This window comes from Ursus maritimus, unplaced genomic scaffold, assembly GCF_017311325.1.
Source record: "Ursus maritimus isolate PB19 unplaced genomic scaffold, ASM1731132v1 scaffold_9, whole genome shotgun sequence".
Classification (NCBI taxonomy): Eukaryota; Metazoa; Chordata; class Mammalia; order Carnivora; family Ursidae; genus Ursus; species Ursus maritimus.
In genome coordinates, this window is record NW_024427107.1 from 6,124,510 (window position 1) to 6,130,509 (window position 6,000).

The following is a 6,000-nucleotide window of genomic DNA, read 5'->3' on the forward strand; positions in this document are numbered from 1 at the left end:
AACAAACAAACAAACAAAAACCTTTTTGTTTTATTATTTTTTAAGTTTGGGGGAGAAAAAGGCAATTCATGAGCATATCTTAAGCATCATTGGAATAAGTAATTAATTCCTTGGTTGTATCAGATTTTTAAAACTAGGTGTTAAAAATAAGGATAGATTTCATAGAGAACAGAAGAATATATAATTAAGTCCCACAGGGGATAGATAATTAAAATGTTATTTTGACACAAGTCACTAGTCTCTTTCTCAGCAAAGAGTACATTTCTGAGTAAGTTCTATTTTCAAAAAGACCTCATTAAGGAGCTGACTACTGGGCACAAAGATAAGCCCCAAATATTTGGTTGTGATGTTCTGTGTCCTGTGTAATAATATTAGCATTCTAAGGACACCAATGAATTTAACCTAAATTCCCAGAGATGTTGCCAAGGAAATTTCCCATTATTAGACCTATGAAAATAGCTGATAACTCCCAGGAAAAAGAGAGTAATTTTGAAATCTGAATCTGTTTACTAAAGCCTTATCATTGGGAAAAATGCATCCAGAGACTCTTAAATAAAACTATTAATAAGTTTAACCTTTGTTTTGGTGTTTGATGAGGGTGATGAGAAAGCAATGGATGTGAGATAAGGATATCTAACTGAAGTTTCACTGATTGGAAGAAGGACAAACTCTCCATCACAATATGCATTACACTCCCATTTTAACCATAATAAAAGTGACTTGCTATATTTTGTCCTAAAGGTTAAACATTTCCTTTAACTGATATGGAAATAATTCTTGGCTTCATTAGCTATTAATATTTTAGACTTTAACCTTAATATATTCAATAAACAATTTTTCCAGGAATGGCTACCAATCCCTGTAGCAACAGATGAAATATTACTCCAAACTTTGCTGTGAAAGAGAGGAGAAGGCAAGGGGGTCAACACTCAGAGACAAAGACTCTTTGCTCTTCTTTACTCTCACCTTTATTTGTACTTCAGGGTAATCATAAATCTTTATTACCCTCTTTCTCAAGCAAGTGATGTGTGGCAGGGGGTCTTACAGAAGATAGAAGTCTAAAGATACAATGTGCTGATCAGCTTGTTCTACAAGGGCTGCTACACATAGATTTAGGGGACAATGCATACATCTCTTAGATCACAGAGCAGCTGTTTGGGCTAAGAAAGCTTTGGGAAAGGCAACTCCCAGTGGCATTCCTATGGCAGAGTAGTCACATAGGCCTCAGCATTTTAAAGGCCTATGCTCTTCTCTGAAACCTTCCCTGCCCTCAGCGGCCTCTGTGTTACATTTTAGCAAGCCAGGTATTATGGATGATTTCATGCTCTGCATTAACCCCAACACCATTTTATAATTAATTCAAATTATTCTCAAGCAATAGGGTATAATGTTGCAGAAAAAAATAAATTGGTTAATAAGTACACAGATGAAATCCAAATGAACATACTATGGTCCCATCAGTTGATTTGCTAGTGGACATGATGATACCTGAGAAATAAATTACTAGAAAATGGGTAAATGTTCAGTTGGAATGCATCTAGAAAAAAGGAACAAGTAGACTGCCTTGAGTTAGTTCCTTTTCACAAAGACCTCATTAAGGAGCTGACTACTGGACACAAAGATAAGCCCCAAATATTTGGTTATAATGTTTTATATTCAGTCTAAGTGCTTCTTTATTGAACTTCAGCCCTATAGCTAAGGGTTTTAATATGGTGTTTATTGAGGTCAACAGAAAATTGCTTTTATTTTAATAAATTATTCCATCACATGTTTTGATTTGTTTAACCTGAATACATTTAAGCGACATCAAATGGAAAGTTCACAGATTAAGATTCTTTAGTTAAAATAGCTTAGGGGACACTTGGGTGGCCAGGTGTTTAAGCATCTGACCTGGCCTCAGGTCATGATCTCAGGGTCCTGGAAGCGAGCCCTGCATCAGGCTCCACATTCATCAGGGAGTCTGCTTGTCCCTCTCCCTCTGCCTCTCCCCCAGCTTGTCTTTTTCTTAAATAAATAAATGAATAAATAATAAATAAATAACAAAATCTTAAATAAAATAAAAATATAGCTAAGGAATAACCTCAGGTCTCAACCATCTCAATGTGGTCAGTAAGTCTGTACTTTCAGGGCAAAAAAAGAATATATCTCTTTCTCTATATGTCTTTATCTGTATATATGTATGTTTGAAGTCTTTTTTTGGTGAAATGATTGGGCTGCATAATATATATAATGTATGCAAGTTCCTAGCATTCAGGTCCTTACTCCTTATATAAATTTGTATTGTACACTTTCTCTTGAAGAAGTTTTGAATTGTGATGTAATAGTCCCATCCCACTGTTATACCTTGTTCTCCGCATTTATTTTGAGACCTGTCATTTTCTCACTCTGCTTTTAGGTAATAAATCCCAGGATTTAAGGTAGAAAGTTGATGAGCAAATTTATTCATTCATTATTTGTTCAACAAATATTTACTGAGAACCAGTCCCTGTGATGAGACTTAGGGAACAAAAATGGAAAAGATCCTATTTTAATTACTCTACTAAGAAGCATATAATGCAAGGAGTTCAATTTTTTCCTCTTAAAACAATGAAGGCAACGAGGCAAATTTCATGATATATTAAAGAATCACTCCCATTTTCCTGATTTTGACTAAGTTCTGAAGATTTTCTGGTTGCAAAGTTGCTCAGAACTGAGCACCCACTAAGATAAAACTTTAATAATAAATTCTACCCATCTCTTCTCAGAAAATACCTGGGTATTTCCAACATAGCATAATTATTGGGGAAAACTAATGAAAATGTTTTCTCTAAGATCCAGTACTAGGCAAAAATGCCCACTCTTGCCACTTCTATTCAATACAGTACTGGAATACTAGCAAGAGCAATTGGACAAGAAAGAAACATAAAAGGCATACAAGTCAAAAAGGAATAAATAAAATGATCTTTGTTCACAGATGGCATAATCCTATATAGAGAGAACTCCTTAAACTCCACAAAAAGACTGTTAGAATCAATGAATTCAGTAAAGTTTCATGATATAAAATCAACATACGAAAATCAGTTGCATTTCATGAATTATCAGAAAAAAATTAGGAAAACAATCTCATTTACAATAGTATCAAAAAGAATAAAATACTTAGGAATAAATTTAACCAAAGAGGTGAAAAATCTGTATTCTGAAAACTATCAAATATTGATGAAAGAAATCTAAGATGCAAATAAATAGAAAGGCATTCCACATTTACTGGTTGGAAGAATTAATATTGTTAAAATGTCCATACTAACCAAAGCAATATACAGATTCAATGCAATCCTTATTAAAATTTCAATGGTATATTTCACAGAAATAAAAAAATTAATTCATATAGAAGCACAAAGGCCCTGAATAGCCAAAGCAAAGAGAAAGAAGAGAATGTTCTTGAGAAAGAAAAACAAAATTGGAGGCATCACATTTATTGATTTCAAATGATATTACAAACCTGTAGTAATCAAAACAGTATGGTACTGGCATAAAAATAGACATATAGAACAATGGAAGAGAATTGAAAGCCCAGAAAGAAACCCATGCACATACAGGTAACCAATCTTTGACAAGGGTGCCAAAATTGCCTAATGAGTAAAGGATACTCTCTTCAATAAACTGTGTTGGGAAAACTGAATAATCACATGCAAAAAAATAAAAAGAAACTAGAACCTTATCTTACACCATACACAAAAATCAACTCAAAATGGATCAGATTTAAATGTAAGGTTTGAAACTGTTGAACTCCTGGAAGAAAACATAGGGAAAAAGCTCCTTGACATAAGCTGTGACAATAGTTTTTTGGATATGATACCAAAAGCATAGGCAACAAAAGCAAAAATCAACAAGTGGGACAAAATCAATTAGAAAGCACCTGACAGCAAAGAAAATCTCAAAAGACAGGCTGCAGATTTGGAGAAAATATTAACAAATCATATATCTGGTAAAGGGTTAATATATAAAATGTATAAGGAACTCATTCAACTCAATAGCAAAAGAGCAAGCAACACAATTGAAAAATAATCAAAAGACCTGATCAGACATTTTTCCAAAAAGGGTATACAGAGGGCCGACAGGTACATGAAAAGATGCTCAACATCACTAATCATCAGGGAAATGCAAATCAAAACCACAATGAGATATTACCTCACACCTGTTAGAATGGCTATTATCAAAAAGATAAGAGATAAGTGTTGGCAAGGATGAGGAGAAAAGGGAACTCTGGTTCCATGTTGGTGGGAATATAAATTGGTACAGTCATATGGAAAACAGTATGGAAATTCCTCAAAAAATTAAAAATGTCTCTTTTTTCTGGCAGCAGCAATTAGTAAACCCAGATGGGTGCTTATAAGTAAATCCAGGAATTGTGGAGTTATTGGCATAATACACTTTCTTCTCAGGCTGCTCTGCTGGAGTACTGCCAACTCTCTGCACTCCACAGGCTCCTGCCCCATGGGGTCATAACATGCACAGAAGGAGATATAAGGCCAATCAAGGCTATGTCACATATCTGATTCTTGAGTGCCTTCGTGGCCCCAGACACCCAGTTCCTAAGGATGTAACCTATGGCAAGCCTGTCCATCATGGTTCTAAACAGCTACAGTTTGCTCAAAGCCTCAGTCTGTTGTCAAGGAGAGACCTGGACACCACTATGGGGCTCTGAGAGTCTTGAGTTCTTACTGGGTTAGTGAAGATTCCATGTACAAATTCTTTGAGGTTATCCTCATTGATTCATTCCATAAAACTATCAAAAGAGATCCTGATCCCGAATGCATCACCAAACCAGTCCACAAGCACAGGGAGATGTGAGGGCTGACATCTGCAGGCTGCAAGAGCTGTGGTCTTGAAAAGGACCACAGTTCCATCACACTGTTGGTGGTTCTTTTCCTTCAGTTTGGAGAAGATGCAATAATGTCTGGTTCCACTTTTACTGCTAACATAGACAATGTTTGTAAAATTCTTACCTAATAATTTATGATGGTCTAAAAACAAACAAAAACAAATTAAAAATGGAACTACCATATAATCCAGCAATCCCTCTTCTGGGAATATATCCAAAGGAAATGAAATTAGTACCTTGAAGAGATATCTGCACTTCCATGTTCAGTGCAGCATTATTCACAGTAGCCAAGATCTAGAAACAACCTAAATATCCATTATGAGATGAATGGATAAAGAAATTGTGGTATATATACACTATAGAATATTATTCTGCCTTAAAAAGAAGGTTTTGCCATTCTTGAAAAAAACATGGATGAAACTAAAGGATACACCAGTTCTAATTGAACTTATTTGCCTTTTATTAACTTGTTTTCTTTAACTTAGTAGCACATATGGTAAAAATCTCAAACACTATACACACATTTATATGACAAAATATTTATCTCTCTTCCACATCAGACCATCAGCAAAACAGGCTCCCTTCTCAGATGTAAACAATGTTTTCAGTTTTTTGTGTATTGATTTATGAAAATATTCTGGGCATACACAAATCTAGATCCACAATTTTATACACATTTGTGCGGATACTATCCATGCTAATCTACTCCTTGCTTTTTCACTTGAAAGTATTTCTTGGAGATCATAGAGACATAGACTGGTCAAAATGTTTCATAGATCAGTTATCTTTTTTCAAATGCAATGTCAAATAATATTTGCTTCCAACTTTCTGCCTGAAAGGTAGGTCTGCAGCCAGCTGAATTTCCCAGTCTTAGAAATGGCTTTGTTCACTCAGGTGGAGATGGTCAGGGGCTTCTCTTCACCATGCAGTTGAGCAACTGAGAAACCATCAAGTGACGGAATTAGCAGAGTTTTTGTTACTCTCTGTAGGGAGCAACCAGGGGTGGGATCAAATCAAAACCTTCTTTTCCTTGTTAGAAGAGAAAGGAACAAATTTCTTTCTAACACATGTATTGAGACTAAACTATCAAAATGAGAAAGTAGGATTTTTAAATAAAGCAAGAGATTTGTAAATGTTAT

General features: G+C 35.0%; 1 pseudogene; it reads left to right on the forward strand.

Moving 5' to 3' along the window:
• LOC103677499 overlaps nt 1-4,958 on the forward strand; it is a 66,508-nt pseudogene extending 61,550 nt beyond the window's left edge.
• Nucleotides 4,959-6,000: the final 1,042 nt, after the last annotated feature.